Source organism: Gracilinanus agilis, chromosome 3, assembly GCF_016433145.1.
Source record: "Gracilinanus agilis isolate LMUSP501 chromosome 3, AgileGrace, whole genome shotgun sequence".
Taxonomy (NCBI): Eukaryota; Metazoa; Chordata; class Mammalia; order Didelphimorphia; family Didelphidae; genus Gracilinanus; species Gracilinanus agilis.
The window spans coordinates 400514902-400541070 of NC_058132.1; positions in this window are offsets into that span (position 1 = coordinate 400514902).

Sequence of the window (26169 nt, forward strand, 5' to 3'; positions counted from 1 at the left end):
TGTTGCTCCTTGATATTTGAATTGTTTCTTTCTGGCTTCTTGTAAGATTTTTTCTTTTGCTTGGAAACTCTTGAATTTTGCAATGATGTTTCTTGGTGTTTTCCTTTCTTGATCGAATGCTGCAGGTGTTCTATGAATCCTTTCAATGTCTATATTGCCCTCTTGTTGTAGGACTTCAGGGCAATTTTGCTGAATTATTTCTCTTAGTATAGAGTCCAGGTTTTTATTAATTTCTGGTTTTTCTGGAAGACCAATTATTCTCAAATTGTCTCTTCTAGACCGGTTTTCTTGGTCTGTCACTCTCTCATTGAGATATTTCATGTTTCCTTCTATTTTTTCAGTCTTTTGGCTTTGTTTTATTTGTTCTTGTTGTCTTGAGAGATCATTAGTTTCTACTTGCTCAATTCTAGCCTTTAGGGATTGATTTTCGGCTATAATCTTTTGGTTTTCAGCCATAATCTTCTGGTAATCGGCCATAATCTTTTGGTTTTCGGCCATAATCTTCTTGTTTTCGGCCATAATCTTCTGGTATTCCTTTTCAATCTGGTCATTTCTTGTGTTCAATTTGCTTATCAGTTCATTTGGTTTCTGAGCCTCGCTTTCCAGTTGCAAGATTCTACCTTTTAAGCTGTTATTTTCTTGCCAGATCTCTTCCATTTTCCTCAGAATCTCAGATTTGAACTCTTCCATAGCTTGTGAGGAGTTTTCCTTATTTGGGGAGGGTCTGGATGGTTGTTTGTTCTCCTCCTCTGTTTGCTCGGTTGTCTGGATTTTCTCTGTGTAGAAGCTGTCGAGTGTTAAAGACTTCTTTTTTTGGTTATTATTCTTTCTCTTCTGAATTTCCTGTAACTGATTAGCCATCATTAGCCCAGCAGCTTCTCAGGTTTATCCTCGCTCTCTGTGTCTGTCTGAGATCTATTGGCTCCTGAGGTCTGAGTTCTAGTTTTTTCCAAAGTCAAGCCCCCTGGTGGATTCCCTTGCTTGATCCTCTGCAGGAGGTTCCTTTACAAGTCTCAGGGAGCTACTTCCACAGTCGTATACCCGTCTGCACTGGTTCCCCACTTAGGCTTTAGTTCCTGGCTGTGTTTGCCTCCACCCATGCCTCTGCTCAGCGGGCGCGCGCCCAGCGTCCACTCTCTGCTCCCGCGCTCAGATTTCGCGTGCGTTCTTGACTTAATGGGGTCCTAAGTCTTGCTGCTCTCAGGAACAGGCCCCGGAGCTGCCAATGACTCGATGGGTGCCCCAAACTTGCTCTATTTCTTTTTATCTGGGTTCGGAGCTATAGGTGAGTGTGGAAGGGGTGGGGGTGGGGCGGTTGCTCAGCTCGCGATTGAGTGAGTGAGAGCCCTTTTTAGCCTGGAACTGTCTCGATTCCACGTACCTTCCACGCTGTGCCCTGTTGTGGGGTTCCTCCGTTCGTCTGGACTTGTTTTTATGTCCCCTTGAGGAGTTTTGTGTGTTTCGGTCAGGAGAGGTTAAGAGCTGCTTCTTACTCTGCCGCCATCTTAACCCGGAAGCCCATGAGCTTATTTTTTATAATTTTTCTATATTTAAAATTCTGGGTATGGATTATATGAGCTGATAAATTTGAGAATTATGTATATATATTTATATATGAAAATTTATGAAATAATGTATACAAATGATCTTCCATTTTAAATGTTAGACTAAACTATAAGGAAATTGGCTTGTGGTACCAAAAAGCAGGATGTTGATGCTGCTGGATATTGACACTTCACTTATCTTAGGTGATACAATGGGTAGAGCACTGCGTCTAGAGACAAAAGATCCTAGTTCAAATCCAGCTTCAAACATTTACTAACTGTGTAATGCTGCGTAAATCTTAACTTCTGTTTGCCTCAGTTTCCTCAGCTAGAAAATGGGAAGCATTATAACACCTACCTACCAGGGTTGTTATGAAGATCAAATATTTATAAAACACTTAGTACAATGCTTAGCACATAGTAGATTCCTAACAAATGCATGTTCTCTTCCTACTCCTACCTTCCTTTATCTGTTCTTCTTTTTCCTGTGATGACATAAGGGGCAGATATATTTGCATAAAGGAAAAAAATTTTGCATAAAGGAAAAAATTTTGCATAAAAAAAAGAAAAAATCTGTAGCAATAGCATCAGTCCCAAATGGGAAGGGGTACCTAACCTAAATCCCTGCCTTTTACATTTAAATTGTGGGCTTTCTTAAATTAGGGTATCCAGGTGCATAATCTTCCTTATATATTTAAGTAAGGACTTGATATTCCCTCAAACATAACACAATTTTCAAAGAAAAGGAAGAAAAATGGTACTTGAACTGAATCTTGAAGGGATCTAAAGCAAAGTTGAAAAGAGAGAACATTTAAGACATGGAGAACAGCTTGAACAAAGGCATAAAGGTAAAACATGGTATGCCATGTGCCAAAAAAGAATAAGACCAGTTGCATGTGAGGAGTGATCATATATAATCAGTCTAGAAAGAGACATGGTTAGACATCCATTTTAGGAGTATAAGTATGGTAGGTATGAGGAAATACATATAGTGAAGAGCAAAGAACACATTCCTCCAAATTGGTAGAAAAACAGAATTTAGAGAAGGTATTCAGAGAATATATACCAGACAATACGGAATAAAGGAACTCTCTCATTGTGAGAGAGATTACTCAGATCAACAAAGAGAGATCTAGTTCTCACCCAAGAGGAAATTCCTCAAAGTCTTTATGTTAGCCATCTGGGGACAGAGACATAATGGAGACTGTTAGCTCTTCTAAAATTTTCTCAGAATCTTTTTCTTTAACCATCCAATGTTGGGTGGGCCTCTGTCATCTTTTTTTTTTTTTTTTTTTTTTTTAAGCTGGAAGTCAGAAGCACCTGAAGTAGCACGAAGTTTGAAGAATCCTGTAAGGAACTAAGAAGACTGGATTTCTCTCACCTTCAGTAACTCCATCCTGCCCCTCACATAAGGCAGGGCATTCATCTCCACCAAAAAGAAGAGAGTCTCATGATAATGGACTTTGGGACAGGGGTCACAGCCCTTCCCTGGGCAGAAACTCTTTGCAGTCTCATGCAAAGATTAGCTGGTGCAAGTTTAGATCATTTTGGTATACAATCTAAAGACAAAAATCAATGCTTTAAAACAATATGGATGATTTTCCTAGCACCCCAGGCAACCAACCTTTAGTACCATTGAACCCAAAGGAAAACAAATGCACATTAACAGTATGTGTAGACTTCAAATGTGTAATTGATGTCATTTTCCTTCTCATTGACTGGAGTAGAAATGGAAAAGAATTTGGAGCTCAAATAAAATTTTTTAATTTTCTAAATTTAATTGGGAAACAGTTAATGAAAAAATGTTTTTAATCCTACCACATGCAGTAAATATAACACTATACAAAACATCACCTGCAAGAATATATAGCAATGGGCAGCTATATTGCTCAGCGCATAGAGTGCCAGGCCCAGGTTCAAATCTGGCCTCAGATACTTCCTAGCTGTGTGACCCTGGACAAGTCACTTAACCCCAATTGCCTAGCTCTTACTGCTTTTCTGCCTCAGAACTGATGCTTAGTATCAATTCTAAGACAAAAAGTAGGAATTTGGGGGAAAAAAAGAATATACAGCAACAACATGCCTTACTACCTGTAGAACACATAACAAACACATTTCAAAAATACTTACAAATGAACTCAAATATAACACATATTTCAGAAAATGTTTTGTAATGATGGTAGTGGCTATAGAAACTGCTAATGTCTTTTCTAAAAACTCAAAGTTGGAGAAGAACAGTTTTTATTGTTATTCTCTTGTTAATGTAATCTATCACCAAGAATATTACAAATAAGCAAGTTACAAATATGAACAGCCAGGAATGTTAATATAGGAATGTTAAGGGTGGGGAATTGGATCCAGTATCTTTTACTGCTTGTAATCAATTGGGCCTAGTAGCTTATGACTACTGAAGATCCCCGTAACCTTTTGGGCCTGCACCATTGATAACTGCTGGAGACAGATGTAAAAAAAAAAAAAAACAACCCTCTAATAAATATTGGAAAAGGTTTGAGGAAAGGTAAGGAAAGGTAATGAAAGTTGAGGATTAAGATTGATTCCCTAATCTTAAAGGGGATCTAAACTTTTACCTATTCCCTTCTAGTTCTTGTTTCTTGCTCAAGTTTCCTTGAGCCTGTTTACCACTCCTTAATCTATTCTAATTCCCAAGGTCTATTCTAAATACACTATGCTAATTATTAATCCTCTTAGTTATAATTAAGTTTACTGTCTCCTTAGATCCCTTTCAACTTTAAAATCAGTTCAGTTATTCTTTCTCTTTGCCCACTGCCAGCCCTTCCAGGACTAGCTAGACTTTTCAGCCTAAGCAGGTCACAAAGTGGCAGCCACACAAAGGAAAAACAGTTTCTCTCTTTTTCTTTTCTGATGATTTCCCCTATAAACTTATTCCAGAAACTCTACCCTGTTCTCCTCCTTCACCTGCCACTGGGTTTTTTCAGTGTTCCAGGGAACAGAAACACCAGTACTCCTCCCAGGGCAGTGATGGGTGAGCTTGTGTGTCGAAATTCACCAAAAAACTGATCATAACTCGGGTGGTGTGTCACTTTGAGAAAAAAATAACATAACTCGGCATGCAATCCCATACTTCTCTGTATGCGGCCTCATGTGGCCACATGTCATAGGTTTGCCATCAGAGTCCTAGGGAAAAAACCTTCAGGAGACTGTTGGCAGTTGGAAAACCCAACTGACTCAGGCTACCCAGAATTCCAACAGGCACCTTCCCAAGATTCTGTCTGGCCTTAAAGAAACCTTACTCACTATTCTTTACCCTGACCTTAGCTGCTAAGATTACTCCAAATGGTCCTCATTAGCCCTATGACTTAATTAATCCTAATATTCTATCAAGTCAGAAAGTATGAGTTTGACATGATCCAGGGGAAGTTTCTGGAGAAGACAGAGAAAAATAAGATGGAGAAGACTTCTTTCTTGAAGAACTATCAACTTTTTATTTTATGAAGAAACATTATGAAGAAAATTTTATGAGTGAATTAGAAAGAATCCATTCAATGTGATGGCATGGGAAAGCTGGAGAGACTTTTCCTGTCATGAATGGAGAGAGGTTAGAGAATACAGAGAGAAAGAAATAAAAAGATCTCTTGAGGGAACTTTAAAAATCTTTATCTTGATTCTGGGAAGATAGCTGCTTAGCTGGAGCAAAACTTCAGACATCTCTACCTTTCCACACCAAGATAAAAAACAAAGTGCTTTGAGGGGAAAGAAAACCAAATCTAAAAACAGGACATAACCGGGGAAATCCATATGCTGGACAGCTCAAGAGGTATGCCAAGAAAAAGACCTGAATTCATGAACTGTTGGGTTTGATGGTAAGGAAGAAGGAGAATTCCAGGACCCCTCCCTCACATGCTGTGCAGAGTCTCCAGTGACTCCTGGAATCTCTGGGCAGGCAAACACACTGGTCCAGAGAGAGGGCCTTGCTGACACAGGTGAGCCAGTCTCAAGTGTTGAACACAGACAGCAGGGAGGCAGCTAGAAAAGCAGAGAGGGTAACCTAAACACAGCAAAAATGCTCCACCTTGCCCTACCCCTCTTCTCTTGAGGTTTTAGCCTCAGGACACATCAAGCTCTACAGATCAACCCTGCCCTGACTTAATCCCATCAGTAGGACAGATAAGAAGTCTTCAGAGTGCAGGGAAACTCCAACACCTCTCCTTCATAGACTGCAGAGAAAGTAGCTATAAACTTCCATTGCCAGCTGGGGAAGATCTTACATCAAAGTTCATTAAAACCATCTGCTTAACCTAATCAACCAGCAGAGCAGAGAAAGTACAAGAGGGAAAGAAGGGGAAAATATGAGTAAACAACAGAAAAAGAAAAAAGAAATTATAATTGACAGCTTCTTCCCAGGAAGTGAACAAAGAGCAAATGAAACAGAAGATCAAGGAACCTCAAGAAAAAACACAGAAACTCCAGTGAATTGGACACAGGCTATGGAAGAACTCAAAATACAATTCAAAAAACAATTAAGAGAGGCTGAAGACAATCGGGAAAAGAAAATGCATGAACTAAAACAAGAAAATAGAGTCTCAAAAGCCAAAATTGATCACCTTGAAAATGAGGGAAAGAAGGCCTACAAAGAAAATCATACCAGAAGGAGAAGGATGACCAAAAAACCAGGGATGAAAATCAGTCTTTAAAAATTAGAATTCAACAACTAGAAGCAAATGACTTCACAAAGCAGCAAGAATCTATAAAACAAAAAAAAAATTTGAGGAAAATAGGAAACACCTCATTGGCAGAACCTCAGATATGGAAAACAGATTGTGGAGAGACAATTTAAGAATTATTGGTGTACTGGAACATTATGACAAAAGAAAAAGCCTGGACACCATCCTACATGAAATTATCCAGGAAAACTGCCCCAATATTCTTGAACAAGAGGGAAAAGTGGAAATTGAAAGAATCCACAGATCACCTACTACATTTAATCCACAACTGACAACTCCCAGTAATATTATAGTCAAATTCAAAAACTACCAGACCAAGGGAAAAATATTACAAGAGGCTAAGAAGAAGTCATTCAGATACCAGGGAACCACGGTTAGGATAACACAGGATCTGGCTGCATCTACATTGAAGGACTGGAAGGCATGGAATATAATATTCTGGAAAGCAAGGGAACTGGATCTACAACCAAGAATCAACTATCCAGAAAAACTAACTATATTCTTGCAGGGGAGAGTATGGTCATTTAATAAAATTGAAGAATTCCAAGCATTCATAAAGAAAAAAACCAGACTTAAACAGAAAATTTGATATCCAAACACAGAACTCAAGAGAATCACCAAAAGGTAATTAAGAGAGGGGAAACAACAAAAACAAAAAACAAAACCTTTTTTAAAGGACCCAATAAGTTCAAATGATTTGTATCCCTATAAGAAAAGATGATATTGGTAACTCTTAAAAATTGTTATTATCATCAGTGTAGCCAGAAGAAGTATATTTAGAGAGAATAGTGACAAACTGTATAGGATGAATTGTCAAGATTAATATATATATATATGTGTGTGTGTATATATATATATATAAAACTAGAGGTAAAAAAAGTGGATAATATTAAGAGTAATGGGAAAAGAGACAAAATGGAGTTAATTTATATTCCACAAAGAAGTACATGGGGAGGGAGCAGGGGAGAAGACTAATAAACTGGAAGGGTAAAGAGGTTAGAGACAGGAAATACTAAATTCTTAAGTGCATTGTCATTAACTCAAAGAGGGAAGAACAATCAGATCCACTGGGGGAAGAGAATTGATTTGTACCCTATAGAGAAGTAGAAGGGTAACATACGGACTGGTGGGGAGGGCAACAATACTGGGGAGGGAGAGTGTATGGAGGGGTATCTTAAAAAGACCATAAAGAAAAATAAGAGGGGAATAAGAAGGGAGGAGGGAGAAAGGGAAGTAAAATAAGGGAGGGGACTAGGAGGACTTATTAAAAACAAAACACTGGTATAGAAGGAAATAGTGGAAGAAGAAAGGGCAGGACAAGGAGAGGGAGTTGAAATGTTGGGGAATACACAGTTGATAATTATATTTCTGAACGTGAATGGGATAAACTCACCCATAAAATGGAAGGAAATAGCAGAGTGGATTAGAAACCAAAATCCTACCATATGTTGTCTACAAGAAACATACATGAGGCAGGTAAACATACATAGGGTAAAAAAAAATCTCTATCTTTCAAAGATTTTGAGTGAACCGAATGGTGCAACTGTGCTTTCACAGCTAAATACTAAAATTAGTTATGTCTTTCTGTTATTAATTACCTTCCTAATAAATTTTGCAGTCAACAGTTTTCACTTTGAATTAAACCTAAAAGATTAAGGGTTTTGATATTGAGAGACAGAGACAACTACTTATGGCAAAAGAAGTTTCTTCAATTTATTAAACAATATTTCATAAATGAGAGTGGGGGTTCCCAGATAGTTGATTGAATAATGAGAGAAAGATATGAAAATATAAGTAACTAACAAGGAAATATACAACCTATACTCTAACCACAAAACTTTTTTGTCAAGGTCCAGCTTGATGGTGAATCAGGGGTCCTCAAAAGACAATAAGAAGGATGATGCGAGTACAATGGGGTTTCAGGAGGACCGAGATAGCTGGTAGCTATCAAGGCAAAGTTTATTGAGAGTAGCTTCTACTTTATAGGGAGAGCAAAAACAAGCTAGGGATTTTGCACAAGCTTCCACTTACACAGTAAACAGTAAACAATTAAACAGAGAGGCTTTATGGTTACATTCAATCTGTTTACCTCATCAAGTCCTAGACAATGATTTCTGTACGAAGATGGTAATGGAATACTACTGAGCTCAAAGGAATAACAAACTGGAGGAATTCCAAGTGAATTCCTGGAATGACCTCCAGGAATTGATGCAGAGTGAAAGGAGCAGAACCAGGAGAACATTGTACACAGAGACTGATACACTGTGGTAAAATTGAATGTAACGGACTTCTGTACTAGTAGCAATGCAATGATCCAGGACAATTCTGAGGGACTTATGAAATAGAATGCTATCCACATTCAGAGGAAGTATGGCAATAGCAACACAGAAGAAAAACAACTGCTTGAACACATGGAATGATGCGGATATGATTTGGGATGTAGAACTCTAAACGACCACCCCAGTGCAACTATCAATAATATGGAAATAAGTCTTGATAGATGACACATGTTAAAACCAGTGGAAATGAGCATTAACTATGGGGGGTGGGGAAATGGAGGGGAGAGTAAGAATATGAATCATGTAACCATGGAAAATTATTCTAAAAATAGAAAATTTAAACTAAAAAAGAAAAAAAGGAAGATAAATCATTATGTGAAATAACCTAAACTCAGTGTTCCAAAGAATACATACATCAGTGATTTTGTATGAAGCCTATTGAGCAGGGGTTTGAGAAAGAGGGGGAACTTGAGGCTATAGGCCTTAGGGTGAAAAGGTGAGATATGTGACAAACATCAGCTGCATTATGGCCCAGCTCTGTGCTTGATAGGCCTCAGTCTGTGCCTTCCATGTCCCCAGAGCCTTGCTTGATGGGGTCTCAGGCTTTGCCTCGTACACATTTTTCTTTATGTTTAGCTATTTATCACATATACAGCCTAGTAGAAGTGAATTGTCTCTTATTTCCTTAGTAGAATGTTTTTGATATAAATTAATTCCTCTTTCTTTATGCAATTCTGCTTGACGGGTGCCATTGTATCTTAATTTCTTATCTATGTTGGATAATTGTATTTTTTATATGAGTGTGAGGAACAGCAAGAAGGCTATTATGGGTGGACTACAGAATGCAGAAAGCAGAATAATAAGCCCAAAAAGATGTTTGGGGCTAGGTTGTGAAGGGTTGCAAATGTTAAGTAGAGTTTATATCAATCCTGGTAAGATGGAGCTCCTGGAGATTTTTGAATGTTGGAGTGAAATTTTCAGACATGTGATTTGGGGATATTCCTATGGCAACTGTGTGGAGGCTAGTGGGAGATGGGAATAAATGGAAGCAAGGAGATAAATCAAGAGCTATTGCAATAGTCCAAGTGAGAAGTGATAAGGACCTGCACCAAAATGATGGTTATATGACTGCAGAGAAGGGGGTGGATTTGTAAAGGTTAAAAATTAAAGGGTTTGACTAAATTTATGAGTGTTGTCACCAGGAATTATTACTCAAGTCAGAATGACTTTTTTAATGGTAGTTTATTTATAAAAGGTGGAAGAATGAAAGTAAGGAAATCAGAGAGATTACTCCAGCCTGGTTTGAACCAGGCAGAGCTTCAGAGGCCCCAGCAAAGGGGACCCAAAAGTAAATTAAACAAGGATTTTAGCCACGAGGCTTCCTCCAGGATTATGAGGCTAGTACTTCCAGGAAAACCAGGAAAAGAAAGATAGCTTTTTTTCTGTAACCCATGTGGTAGTTCTCAGGGAAAATTCAAGAGCAGTCCAAGGTTCCAAGCAAGAGCTCCTCCAGGGTCAAGTTGAAGGTAAAAGACCTAGTCACAGGAAGTTCTTGCCACTTTTAAAGACCATTCCTTTCGTCATTTTCTGTGCCTTCCTCCCACTTTATTTGGACCATTTACAGCTAAAGTTTTGCTTAGTACTGCCCAGGGGGCAGTCAGTTGATTCTGATTTGTCACCCACTATTGTACATGTGGGTTACAGACCTCCCCATATTTAAAGATAAGTGGGGTGCTTCTGGTGATTAAATCTAAAAATGGGCAGGGGAGAGTTAATCCCATCTTCACAGTTTGGATAAATGTGTACATAGAAATTACAAGATTTGATATGCCATGTGTCAGTGTCTACTTACTGAATGAAAGAGTCTTACAGTGAGTGAGAGTAAGAAGGCAAGGCTGAAACTGTGGTCACAAACATGGATGGCTATAAGGATAGCAGTGTACCTGATAGAAAAATGGAGGTTCCAAAGATGAATGGATTTGTGGGGAAAAAATTTAATGATCATAGCCCATCTGTCACTTTCTCTATTCATATACTGCTGAACAGAAATAGAGAAAAATCACAAGACAGTGCTGATTAGGTTACATTATAATTTATGTTACAAAACTTCAACTGGGTCCTCACTGTTGCAAGACAGCCCTACATCTCTCTAAATGATTCACTAGCCAAGTAATCCCAGAAGCTATCACAAATCTTTTCATCCCACCTGAAGCATTTCTTGGCATCCTCCCATTCCACTTTCTTACCTCATGTTTCACTGAAAAAATTGAGACTATTTAGTGAGAGCTTAGTCTTCTTTTCTCCCTTCCTCATCTCACATCACTTAGAAGTCTTTCCCCTTTGTTTTCTCCTTTACCCTTGTCTCACACAGAGAAGTAGCTCTTCTCCTTGCCTAGGCAAACCCCTCTATGCGTTCTTGTTTATGTTTGTTATATTCAAACTCTGAGTTTCACCTTGATTGACAAGGGAGACAGTTGGAAGACATTGGAATGTTCCCAGATGCTGGGAGGAAAGGAGCTAAATGCCCTAAGAGTCATCTGGGAGGGGTCTTTGGTCCTGAAGGCTGAGGTGTTTGGGCTTTGAGCTTTGACCATTGATCTTCTCTGAATCTCCTGTAAGAAGGAGAATTTAGGTATTTTATAGATATGTATTTAAAGTGTGGCCTCCAGGAATCAACAATTCAGGTTGATTCCGTAATTAAATCAGACCCAAGACAGCATCAGGTTAAGGCAGTTTATTTACAATTAGGAAGGTAAATGTATAGGAATAAAGAGAAAGGGAGAGGCTAGTCCAGGCCTGCGGAGGCCTGGACGAGAGAGAAGGTTAAAAGGCTAAATAAATTAGGCTGTAAGTCACAAGGCCTAGCAACCAGGTAGGCTAGTGCCTACTTAAGGCAGAGTTTGGAAGCGGCCTAGGTAGGCCAAGGAAGTCAGCCTAACTTACCCACGTGACAATACAGAGTAGAAGCTGTCTGTGGTCTCAAGGGAGGTCCTTCAGCACCAAGTTCAAAGTGGGAACTGCCTTAGCAGGAAGTAACCAACATACTTAAAGAGAAAGTGTCTCTCGTCACTTCCTATGGGTCCACCTCTAATTCAAGTGGACAAATGGCAGTCTCTACACTGATTTGGACTGCCCAAAGGGCAGTCCCTTATTCTTGATTTGTTACTTATTTTCACGTGTGGGTAACTCATCTCCCCTCCCCATTAAGGGAGGTGAGGATTACATCCTTTCTATGCCTAGGCTAGAGTTAATTCCATTTACACACTCCCCAGATCTTTAGGCATTTGAATCATCATTAGCTATTAGGTTTCTGGGCCCAGGAGGTGAAGGGAGGAAGGGAGGTATAAGAAGAAGAGGGTGGATTTCTTGAGGGATTTCTTTCTACAGGCTGTACAGGCTGGCATCAGAAATTGATACTAAGAAAGCTGAGAGAGGTCATCGGTATCTGTACCAACTAAGCAGATTGTCCTCTGGTTTGACAGTGGCCAAGCTGAACCAGAGGAACGTAAAACCACTAGTTCCAGCTTACTGAAACAACAGCCTACAGTCCTGCGGGATTATTGATCATAGCTATTAGTGACAGGGTCTCCTATCCCCAATCCATTCCTGATTATTCCATTCCCTATTTAACATCAATAGATAAAGTTTATTAAGTATCTTCCTGAGTGGTCATGAAATCACAACCCTTGAGGAGGGAGCAATGCAGTCAGATGAAAACGTTATCCAAGGCTAATAGAGCCCAATATTAATAATCAATCTAACCCCAGGTGGCACCTGAAAGGGTTACCCATCTACCTGACCATTAAGGGTCCTACCTGGGGACTCTTATAGAAATAGGGCATTATAACATCCAGCAGGGTGACGGGTTCGGTGGTCCCCCTGCACCAGCTGCCTAGAGGAATACAAGGCACAGCTTCCCAAACCAAAATCCCCTAGAAGCATAGCGGTATCAAGAAGAGTCCCTAATATTTATTTTTATAACATGTTCCATCCCATCTTCTTTAGCAGATTGCTCTCTCTGTTATTCCTATACTCACAAATCTTCAATCTCTCCCTAATTGCTAGCTGATTCCAGTAGCCTACAAGCACATCTATGTCTTTCCAATATCTTAAAAAAATCCTCACTTGATTCAACCATCCTGGATTGCTGTTATCAGCTCTCATGAGTTCAATGATCATCTTATACAGATGATTCTCAGATCTATTTAATCAACCTTAGCTTCCCAACTGCATATTAGACATCTCAAATTGGATATCCCATATGCAAACTCAATATGCAATAGGTTCAAAATAGAACTCATTATCTTTCCCAAAGAACACTCCCCTCTTTCCAAGTTCCCCTTTACTGTTGAGGGTACCATAATCCTATTAGCCTCTGTTATGTGGAGATGCAAAGCATGGAATCTCTGCAAAGGTACAGGGATAGCCTTACCCAGAATTCCAGGGGACCCCCTGGAGATGTGGAGATCTCTTTATCATCTCTGATAAGGACAGTTTAGTTGATAAGGAAATAAGGACAGGACAAGGGAGTTGTCTTTTACCTCATGCTTCCAGCTCTGGCTCTAGGAGCATGGAGTTTATTATATATATTTCAAGACTCATTTCACACAAAAGAACCCCCCACCGAAACTTTGCAGATACACAGAAGTTACAAATTATGTCACATCAAAACACAAAACATTGGCTTCAGAATAGACCAAGGCCAAGGCTGAATTTTGACTAGGTTCTTATCAGAAAGCCAAGTTGGGGAATATATTGGTCTTAGCTATAACAGGCAGCAGCATTCCTTGCTGGGTTAACAGTGTTAACCCTTTAAATTCAGGTTTGATAGGAACTTAAAGCTTTTCAGTAAGGCCATAATACTTTTCAAGAAGAAATCACAAGGATTACAAAAGGGGTCAAAAGAGGAGTCTCAGATTTTTATCTATTCTCTTATTGGCTTCCCACATGGAGAACTTTGGGTGAGGGGGGCAGTTGAGAAGGGTTTGAGACAGTTAATTTGTGGAGGTTGAAGTGAGCAGACACCCTGCTTACTACTCCAGACTTGGGGGTTCACCTGAGGTGGCCATTGTAGCATAAGCCAATGGTTTCTACTCATAGGGTTAGCCTGCTTGTTAATATTATTCTTCATTAATATCAATATATAATTACCTAGTGATTTAGTGATTAGATATATAAATTATCTAACAAGTTCAGTTAGGTGCCTTCACCCCTCTGGTGAGGGGGGAAGGGTAGCTTCAACCTTAATAGTTCAGGATCACCTTTCCTTATTCAAATACCTTCATTAACCTCTCTAGTTTTCCTTGTTATTTCCTAATATAACCTTTACCTTCAAATCTGTGCCTGGGAAATTATTTGGGGGAATACTCACAACTCAGTCTGGACATCTAATTTGAATCCTGTCTGCTGCCAGTTTAAGAAGATCATCTCAGTCCACAACAGTTATAGCTAGCTTCTACTTACTCATCTAACTGACCTGTGAGGAATATAAATTAAAGAAAAGGAACATCATTGGGGTTTCAGCCATAACAGAAACTTACCAGAAGAATCTCATTCCTGTCTTCATTACCAACTGAAGCAGCAGCAGTTAGAGGGGGAGGGGTTTGAGATCCAGGAGTGTTTTACCCCCTCCTTCCTCACTGAAGCCTGTCAATCTGTGGCTCTTGACTTGAAGCTCTATTTGGCCCTGACACATTTATCTGCTTCTCCAAATTACCTGTTATTATCATCATAACACCTCCCATCTGTCATCCTGAACTTTCTTGAACTCTCTTCACATATCTCATTAATGACTATTATTGTTTCTACCTTCACATCATCTCTCCTATATATATCTCCATTATGGCATTCAACTGTCAAAATGACTTTCCTAATGTTCAGATCTGATCATGCCACTCCTCTGTTCAATAAACTCTATTTTATTGAGTGGCTCTCTATCCTGGATCAAATATAAAAATCCTCTAATGATTTTTAAATCTCTTCACAACCTGACCCCCTACTACCTTTCTAGGCTTCCTAAACTTTACTGTACTCCATGTATTCCTAAATCCAGAGATGTTGACCTCCTTGCTCACAATGTTCTGTTTCCTAAATCCATGCCTTTTCATCTGGCTCTCCCTCATGCCTGGAATGTTCTCCTTCTCAACCTCTTCCTCCTAGCTTCATTCAAAATTCAGCTCAAATCACACTTTCAAGTAGTTTTTCTCCTCCTCCCTCCCCACTAATATGTTAGCCTTACGTTGTATATATTTTGTATGTACATCACTATTTGTCACATTAGCATGTTATCTCCATCTCCTTAAAGGAAAGTACTGTAAGGGGGAAAGGGGTTTTTGGTCAAATATATTAAAAAGTGGTTGCCAGAGGATTGAACAATTATCAATCCTCAATTAAGAATAATATCAAGTCAAAATTGACTTTTATGGAAGTTTATTTACAATGGAGAAGAGAGAGAGGAAATAAGGAAATAAGAATCTAACACAGTAGGTAAATTACTATGATCCTGTAATTAATCCAGGTAGATCTAATTAACCCTCATATGAAAGTCAGAAGGCCAGAGGCCCAGAGGTGAATGAAGCAAACAGAGTCTATTAAAGGGAAGTTCCTTAAGAGAAGTTCAGGAAGATTCAGTCTTTAAACTCATCACATGGACTTCTAAAGAAGATATTGAAAGCAGTTTCACCAAGGTCTCAGCGTTCCAGCCAGCAGTCCTCCACGAACCAGGAAAGCTCCTTCACCAGCAGCCCTCTTCACCAGAAGACCTCTCTCCAGCAGAAGACCTTCTCCTTTTAAAGGGGTTACTTATGCATCACTTCCTGTGCCTTCCCCCTAGTTTGTGTGTCCAATTACAATAGATGCTTCTCATAGGACTGCCTAGGGGGCAGTAAGTTGATTCCGATTCATCACCCACTCTAGCACATGTGGGTTATGGACCTCCCAAAATTGGAGGTGCTCTCACCTTTGGTGATTAAATCTAAAGATGGGCAGTGTAGACTTAATCTAATTGTCACAGTACTGAGTTTTTGCCTTTCCTTGTATTCCCAGCAATTAGCAGTGTTTGTGTAGTGAAGGCTACTGTGTGGCTTGAAAAGAGACAGGATAGATATCCCTAGCCTCTTCTCCTTCTACACTTCTCTAAGGGAGACTTTAATTCTTAATGGGAGAGGTGGTGTTGTGGCCAGAGGTCACTCTGCTCTCTTCAGAGAGGTAGCATGCTAGAATTATGTCTTTCTTCTCCCTTAAATAGTATTAATCTAGGGGATAGCATCAGTTCAATCTAACTTCTGATTGCTTTATTATTATTATTATTATTGGACAAATATCCAAGACTTGATCCCTTTTCCACCAAACACCAGTTGCACAATAAATACACAAAGTGAATAATAAAGAAAATCCATTTATCTGAATCATAGCATAACAAAAATCAGAGAAAGAATAAAAACAGGAGAATATATACCAGACAATAGAGAATAAAGGAACTCTCCCCTTGCAAGCAAGTTAGCTCAGCTCAACCAAGAGACAGAGTCCTGAATCTCTTTCAAGGGGAAACTCCCTGAAATGTCTACTGTGGATAGTTGGGAATAGGAACATGAAGGAGACTGATGGCTCCTCTCATGTCTTCCCAGGATCTTTTTCTTCAACAATTTGAAGTGGAATTGTCCTCTTCCACCTTTCCTTTGGAATCTGGAAGTCTAAAGCACTGGAAGAGGCTAAAAGCTCAAAGAAGACTCGAAGCTTGAAGAGTACTCAAGGGGACTAAAGAAGATGAGAGTTCTCCCACTCTCAATAATTCCATTTTGTCCCTCATGTAGGGCATGGCATTCATTTCCACCAATAAGGAAAAAGTCCCACACCAATAGGTTTTGGACAGAGGTCACACTTAATTGACTTCTCATCCTATAGGATTCACTCTGTCCCACTCAAAATGAAAAGGGTAGAGGGGATTCTTTCTCACTGGTCATTGCTTCTGTGTGTAGAATCAGACCTCTAAAAGATGCCTGACATAGCCGGGAACTAATCTTGGGGTCAGGAGATCAGTATCTGTGTTAGAATACAACTATCCTTATGGGCTGACTCTATGGCAGAAGAAGAGAGTCAAGGCAATGGGAGGGAGTAAAGTGGGGGATCATTGGGTGAAAACAGGTAAGGGAAGGGTGGGTTTGTTGAAGATGGTCTCACGGTTTGCCATCTGGGAGAGGGTGGGATACTATTCATTTTCCCACCCTTTGGTTGATCACAAATTCCTTGAAGTCATACTACAGCAACCCAGGAGGACAGGGTCCTCACTATACAGACCATTACTCTACAAAGTATTAGCAAACCAGGTTTAAAAATCATAACTCTAACCCATCAAGGGGCCTTATATTCCTAGGAGATAAAAGGACAGCAATGTAGTCATTTTAAAAGGAAATTTAAAAACAAAAACTTAAAAGGACAAAGGAAACATGAGAACATAGATAAGTCTATTTTTCAGTTGCAATTTTGAGTTCATTTTTACATTATTCCTGTCTTTATCTTTTTCTGTCCCTACTCCATACCCATCCAAAGCCATGAGCTTTGAGGACAATCTATTGCTATGGTCATGAGCTAGAGAAAGGGCTGTCTTTTAAACCCCTAGTTAGGAGGAATCCAGAAATCATTTTGCTTATACTACTTCTATTTCAGGATTCTTTATCAAAGAATTTTTTTTTTTACTTAGGGCATGTTCTCCTCATGCAAATGGCAACTTGGTGTGAATGAGACAGTGGATTCAATTGTAATTCATTCGATCACTGTGATGACAGCTGTCCTTTGGAGGGGACAGCAAGGACATGTGATAATGATTCTCTGTTATATACAGACAAATCGATTCAGGACTCACAATAGACGTCAGATTTATTAGTCAAGCCATAAAAGCTCAAACTCAAAGCAGGAGGACAATAATCAGCATCTAAACAGTAATTTAATTTGCATTGTCTTAGAATAAGGTGCCCTTGTGGGCCTGGACATAATCAAAGATTTCATTTGCTTGAATATATCTTACTTAAATTCTTTAAGACCAGATAATGTATTTGTTTCAGTGACCAGGAAGAGTGCTTCTTTGTGACACAGTAAATGAAATATCATTTGTTGCCAGCATTAATGACAAATAGATTTCAGTTTTATTATACCTATAAAACTTCATTTTAAAATCTAAAAAAATAACAAAATATTTTCGGGCGTGGTCCAATGAAGAAGAGGGTACAATTGAACACCTCAGGTTTTAAGAAAAGAAAAACATATCATTTGTAGGCCTCTAAATCATTTGTATTAGGAATACTCTACCAAGTTAATAAATGGAAGATAACAAAATTCTCCCAGTTTGTATTATGTTAAATGGGATTTTAAAGACAAATGCTAGAACAGGCAATTAATGAAGTAGTATTTATATAATCTCATTATATTTGAAAGACCAGTGTATTCTCTAGGGCTATCCTTAGCCAATAAACATTTATGAAGCTTCTATTATGTGTCAGGCAATGAACTAAGTAGTAAAGTTAAAAAGAAAGGTAAAAGCCAGTCCCTGCTCTCAGTGTGCTCATAATCTAATGAGGGAGGCAATACACAAACAATTCTGTAGAAACAAACTAAATATAATAATAGCTGGCAATTATCTAGCACACTTAGGTTTACAAGGAGCATCACAAGTAGTATACAATATTTCCAAGTATATACAATGAAATTATATATTGTGTTTAAATTGTACAAAAAACAAAACATGTCAACAACAAAAAAAAATTTTTAACCCTTACCTTTTATCTCAGAATCAATATTGTGTATTGGTTTCAAGGCAAAAGAAGTGAGGGCTAGGCAATGGGGGTTAAGTGACTTGCCCAGGGTTACACAACTAGGAAGTGTTTGAGGTCAGACTTGAACCCAGGGCCTCCTGTCTCTGAACCTGGCTTTCAATCCCCTGAGCCACCTAGTTGCCTCTTCAGTAAAACTTTTTTAAAAACCCAAACTTATCTGTCATTTATCATCAGCTCTGCCTCAAACACAGACTGTGGACCAGAGTTGATCCCTGAGTATTTGACTGGTACTGTTTGGTTCTGTTGATGAGAAATCCTCCCAAGCTGAGTTCTTGCAGATACTGGTGGAGTTTCACCATTACACCTTGATTTCTGGATACCCAAAGAGGCAATCCTGTCCTGGGCCAAGGACCAAAGTTTTAAACTTCTAAAGTGGGAGTTTCCGGGTTAAGATGGCGGCAGAGTAAAAAGCAGTGCTTAACCTCTCCTAACCGAAACATACAGGACTCCTCAAGGGGACATAAAAACAAATCCAGACGAACGGAGGGACCCCACAACAGGGCACAGTGTGGAAGGTACGTGGAATCGGGGCATTTCCATGCTATAAAGGGGTGAAACAACTCTTACTAAATCGTGGGCTGAGCAACCCTCCCCCCCCCATACACACACACACACACACACACACCACCTACCGCCAAAGCCAGCTCAAAAGAAGTAGAGCAAGTTTGGGGCACCCATTGAGTCACTGGCAGCTCCGGGGCCTGTTCCTGAGAGCAGCAAGACTTAGGACCCCAAAAGGCTAAAGAACGCTAGAAGAGACAATTTGAGAATCATTGGTCTTCCAGAAAAAGCAGAAATTAATAGAAATTTGCACTCCATACTAAAAGAAATTATTCAGCAAAATTGCCCTGAAGTTCTACAACAAGAGGGCAATATAGACATTGAAAGGATCCATAGATCACCCTCTACACTAGACCCAGAAAAGACAATGCCCAGGAATATAATAGCCAAATTCAAGAGCTTCCAAGTAAAAGAAAAAAAATCTTACAAGAAGCCAGAAAGAGACAATTCAAATATCAAGGAGCACCAATTAGGATCATACAGGATCTGGCAGCCTCCACGCTAAAAGACCGCAAGGCTTGGAATATGATATTCAGAAAGGCAAGAGAGCTGGGACTTCAACCACGGATCAACTACTCACCAAAATTGACTATATACTTCCAGGGGAAAGTATGGGCATTCAACAAAATTGAAGATTTCCAAGTATTTGCACAGAAAAGACCAGGACTAAATGGAAAGTTTGATATCCAACCACAAAAATCAAGAGAAACATGAAAAGGTAAATAAGAAACAGAGGGGAAAGAAAGAAAACTCATAATTTTTAAATTTACCTTTTTAAGGGCCTCAGTAAGATCTAATTATCTATATTCCTATGTGGAGAAATGCTATGTATAATTCTCTGTAGTGAACTCTATTCAATATTATAGTATTCACTATTATAGTAATCAGAAGAATAATTCATAGGGAGAGGGTGGAATACTAAATGGTCTAAGATGACATGGGGGGAGGAAAAGAGGGGGGTGAATAGCAGGGGACTCCAAGAGAAACTTGAGAGGATAAGAAAAATAGGATATTCTATTACACACAAAGAGGGCATGGGAAGGGGAGGGGACAAATAATATTATAAGAAGGAGAGAAAGAGAGCATTAAGAGGAAATATTTAAACCTTACTCTCAGTGTAATCAACCCAGAGAGGGAAGAGTAGCTATATTATCCACTGGGATATAAAACTCTATCTAACCCTACTGAGAAAGTCACAAGGGATAACCAAGGGGAGTGGGGAGGTCAAAAAAGGTAGGGGAGAAGAAAGGAGAGGGAATTCATTAGGTCTTTAAAAATAAAAATAGGGGAATAATAAGGGAGGGGATAGAAAGGGAAGTTAATCAAGGGAAGGGATAAGGGATACTGGCTTAAAGCAAACCACTGTTTTAAAAGGAAATAGTGTAAGAAGAAAAGGTAGGAATAGGGGAGGATACAAAAATGTCAGCGAATGCACAACTGATAATTATAACTCTGAATGTGAATGGGATGAACTCCCTCATAAAACGGAAGCAAATAGCAGAGTGGATTAGAAACCAAAACCCTACCATATGTTGTCTACAAGAAACACATATGAGGCGGGGAGACATACACAAGTTTAAGGTTCAGGGCTTGAGCAAAATCTTTTGGGCATCAAATGAGAAAAAGAAGGCCGGAGTGGCTATTATGAATCATGACAAAGCCAAAGTAAAAATAGATATGATTAAAAAAGACAGGGAAGGTCATTACATCCTGAATAAAGGCAGTATAAACAATGAGGAAATAACACTGCTCAATATGTATGCACCAAGTGGCATAGCATCCAAATTCATAAAGGAGAAACTGGAAGAGCTCAAAAAGGAAATAGATAGTAAAACCATAATAGTGGGAGATCTAAATATTCCTCTTTCAGATCTAGATAAATCAAACCAAAAAATAAATAAGAAAGAGGTAAGAGAGGTGAATGATGTCCTAGAAAAATTAGATTTAATTGATATGTGGAGAAAAATAAATAGGGACAAAAAGGAATACACCTTCTTTTCAGCTGCATATGGTACATTCACAAAGATTGACCATGTAATAGGGCATAGAAACATTGCAAACAAATGCAAAAGAGCAGATATAATAAATGTAACCTTCTCAGATCATAATGCAATAAAAATAATAATTAGTAAGGGCTCCTGGACAGGCAAACCAAAAACTAATTAGAAATTAAATAATATGATTCTCCAAAACCAATTAGTCAAAGAAGAAATCATAGAAACAATCAACAATTTCATTGAAGAGAATGATAATGATGAGACATCCTATCAAACTCTGTGGGATGCAGCCAAGGCAGTACTCAGGGGGAAATTTATATCCTTGAGTGCATAAATTAACAAATTAAGGAGGGCAGAGATTAATGAATTGGGCATGCAACTCAAAAAATTAGAAAGCAAGCAAATTAAAAATCCCCAGATGAAATCTAAATTAGAAATACTAAAAATCAAGGGAGAAATTAATAAAATCAAAAGTAAAAGAACTATTAAATTAATAAATAAGACTAGAAGCTGGTATTTTGAAAAAACAGATAAAATAGACAAAGTACTGGCCAATCTAATAAATAAAAAGGAAAGAAGAAAACCAAATTGACAGTATCAAAGATGAAAAGAGAGACCTCACCTCTAATGAAGGGGAAATTAAGGCAATCATTAAAACTATTTCCACCAATTATATGGCAATAAATATAACAATTTAGGAGATAATGATGAATATTTACAAAATAATAAATTGCCTAGATTAACAGCAGAAGAAATAGAATACCTAAATAATCCCATATCAGAAAAGGAAATTGAACAAGACATCAAAGAACTCCCTAAGAAAAAATCACCAGGGCCTGATGGATTCACAAGTGAATTCTATCAGACATTCAAAGAGCAACTAATCCCAATACTATACAAATTATTTGATATGATAAGCTAAGAAGGAGTCCTACCAAATTCCTTCTATGACACAAATATGGTACTGATTCCAAAGCCAGGGAGATCAAGAACAGAGAAAGAAAACTACAGACCAATTTCCCTAATGAACATAGATGCAAAAATCTTAAATAGAATACTAGCAAAGAGACTCCAGCAAGTAATTAAGAAGATCATCCACCATGATCAGGTGGGATTTATACCAGGAATGCAAGGATGGTTCAACATTAGGAAAACCATCCACATAATTGACCATATCAACAGTCTAACAAACAAAAATCACATGATTATCTCAATAGATGCTGAAAAAGCCTTTGACAAAATACAGCATCTATCCCTATTGAAAACACTGAAAAGAATAGGAATAGAAGGACCTTTCCTAAAAATAATAAACAGTATATACCTAAAACCATCAACAAACATCATATGCAATGGGGATAAATTAGAAGCCTTCCCAATAAGATCAGGAGTAAAACAAGGATGCCCATTATCACCCCTATTATTCAACATAGTACTAGAAACACTAGCAGTAGCAATTAGAGAAGAAAAAGAAATTGAAGGTATCAAAATAGGCAATGAGGAGACTAAGCTATCACTCTTTGCAGATGATATGATGGTCTACTTAAAAAATCCTAGAGAATCAACTAAGAAGCTGGTAGAAATAATCAACAACTTTAGCAAAGTTGCAGGATACAAAATAAATGCACATAAATCATCAGCATTTCTATACATTTCCAACACATTAGAGCAGCAAGAGGTAGAAAGAGAAACACCATTTAAAATCACCCTAGACAATATAAAATACTTGGGAATCTATTTACCAAAACAAACACAGCAATTATATGAAAATAACTACAAAACACTTTCCAAACAAATAAAACTGAAACTAAACAATTGGAAAGCCATTGATTGCTCATGAGTAGGACGAGCTAACATAATAAAAATAACCATTCTACCCAAATTAATTTACCTATTTAGCGCCATACCTATCAAACTACCAAAAAACTTCTTTACTGAACTAGAAAAAAATATAACAAATTTCATTTGGAATAACAAAAGATGAAGAATATCAAAGGAAATAATGAAAAAAATGTGAAGGAAGAGGGCCTAGCAGTACCAGATATTAAACTATACTATAAAGCAGCAGTCATCAAAACAATATGGTACTGGCTAAGAGACAGAAGGGAGGATCAGTGCAATAGGCTTGGGGTAAATGACATCAGCAAGACAGTGTATGATAAACCCAAAGAGCCCAACTTTTGGGACATGAATCCACTATTTGACAAAAACTGCTGGGAAATTTGGAAAACAATATGGGAGAGATTAGGTTTAGATCAACATCTCATACCCTACACCCAGATAAATTCAGAATGGGTGAATGACTTGAATATAAAGAGGGAAACTATAAACAAGTTAAGTGAACACAGAATAGTATACTTGTCAGATCTCTGGGAAAGGAAAGAGTTTAAAACCAAGCAAGAGTTAGAGAAAATTACAAAATGTAAATTAAATGGTTTTGATTATATTAAACTAAAAAGCTTTTGTACAAACAGAAACAATGTAGTCAAAATCAGAAGGGAAACAACAAATTGGGAAAAAATCTTTATAATAAAAAACTCTGACAGGGATCTAATTACTCAAATATACAAGGAGTTAAATCAATTGTATAAAAAATCAAGCCATTCCCCAATTGATAAATGGGCAAGAGACATGAATAGGCAATTTTCAGGTAAAGAAATCAAGAGTATCAATAAGCACATGAGAAAGTGTTCCAAATCTCTAATAATTAGAGAAATGCAAATCAAAACAACTCTGAGGTATCACCTCACACCTAGCAGATTGGCTAAAATGAAAGAAGGGGGAGAGTAATGAATGCTGGAGGGGATGTGGCAAAATTGGGACATTAATGCATTGCTGGTGGAGTTGTGAACTGATCCAACCATTCTGGCTGGCAATTTGGAACTATGCTCAAAGGGCAATAAAAAAATGCCTGCCCTTTGATCCAGCTATACCATTGTTGGGTTTGTACTCCAAAGAGATCATAAATAAACGGACTTGTATGAAAATATTTATAGCTGCACTTTTTGTGGTGGCAAAAAAACTGGAAAAGGAGGGTATGTCCTTCAATTGGGGAATGGCTGAACAAATTGTGGTATATGCTGGTGATCGAATACTATTGCACTCAAAGGAATAATAAACTGGAGGAGTTCCAGGTGAACTGGAAAGACCTCCAGGAAGTGATGCAGAGCGAAAGGAGCAGAGCCAGAAGAACATTGTACACAGAGACTGATATACTGTGATAAAATCGAATGCAATGGACTTCTGTACCAGCAGCAATGCAATGACACAGGACAGCTCTGAGGGGTTTATGGTAAAGAATGGTACCCACATTCAGAGGAAGGACTGCAGGAGAGGAAACATAGAAGATAAACAACTGCTTGAATGCATGGGTTGAGGCGGACATGATTGGGGATGTAGACTCGAAACTACCACACCAATGCAACTATCAACAGTTTGGAAATAGGTCTTGATCAATGACACATGATAAAACCAGTGGAAATGTGTGTTGGCCATGGGTAGGGGGGGCATGGGGGGGGTGAAGGGGAAAGTGGGAGCATGAATCATGTAACCATGTTTAAGACGAATATTAATAAATGTTTAAAAAATAAAAAGAACAAAAAAACTTCTAAAGTGGCTTTAAACTTCTAAAACTATAGTTCATGAGCTCCTACTAGTTTGCTTCCATTAAATATCAGACTCAACTTGCTCTTAGCCAAGACATTTATTTATGGCATAGTATGGACAGTGGCTACAAAACATTTCACTCATGAACCTGGGGGATACTTTCCCACAAATACATAGAAGTGATGAACACACATGTCAGTGACATGCATAGCCAGGGCAGCTAAAATAGCTCATTGCTTTGGAACTTCAGGGTCTCAATATCCTTTTGTAAAGTCTTCATAACATTCACCACTGGGCATCTGTATTGGACAGGTTGCCCCTTCTAGGGCATGATGTAGCCTCTGAATGAGTCATTCTACTAGCATTTTGCTAGCCTGGTTATATTTGTTGGGAATGAAGTTGAAAATGGAGAGATTGGGGAGAGAGTAGGAGGGACAGTTCTAAAAAAGATAGATTCTATGCTAAAGTGGTTTTCCAGAGCATTGTCTCTGGCCAGAGGTTCAGAGTTAAATATATACAGTTTTCAGCTTTGAGAGAAAAGATGGACAATACCAATTCCACCCTAGGTTGTTGTTGAGGGGAGGAAAAAGACTCTGGGAGGAAGCCAATATAAGAGAAGCTGGAGGTGTCCATTATGTCCCTATCTCCAATATTTGCTGAATAAATGCATCTACTAGGAACATGAGGAGAACCATGACTCTATCAAGTACTGGATCTTTAATCCAGGCTTTAATGATTTGAAAAATGTGGTTCATTTCCTTGCCAGGCATTAAATTAAGGCATTAATCTCCTCTCCAAATCATCTTTTATATATGATAATTTGTGGTGGATATTATTATCTCTCACCCAATTGAAGTCCTAATCTTACTTCCTTGTCCTCAGTACTTCAAGAGGAGGCAGCACCTCTTAGTTCAACATGTGGAAGAATGCTTCATCTCTCCCTCTTTAATCCAATAGCCCTCACACATTTAAAGTGTTACACTAGGGTCATGGATAGTGACAGAACAGAAGTAATCAGGCAAGGTCCAGAACTAAGGGTCAAAAAATGATGCAGGGATATAATTATCAGCTCTTAGCAATCTAGGCAAGCAATATTAAGGACCAAGGAGCACTTAGAATAGAGGCTGGTTATTTAGATGATGATGATGATGATGATGATGATGATGATGATAATGGTGGTGATGATGATGATGATGACGACTTCTACTTGCATTCCCATCATGATTTAAGCAAAGTGCTTTACAAATATTATCTCATTCTATCTTCATAACAGCCTTGGAAGATAGGTCCTATTAATACTATTCCTCTTTTACAGGTGAGAAAACTGAGACACAGAGCCCTACAAGGGAGGTGATATTATCATCCCTATTTTACAGGTGAGGAAACCAGAGCATTTGCCCAGGGTCATGTAACTAGTTAGTGTCTGAGATTGGATTGAAACTCAGGTCAAGTCCGACACTCTTCTAAGCCAAAACAAGGCACTAAATTTCTGGCTCAATCAAGACTTCCTTATATTCTTCCTGCCATAGGGGAAACTAACCTGTACACATAAGGGAAGGTAGGTAAGTGACTATATAAAAGGGATTGGCAAGAGTGGGACAGAAGAGAGTATTATTCTCTTCAGTTTCTTCAAGCTCTTGAGTATTATTGGGCTT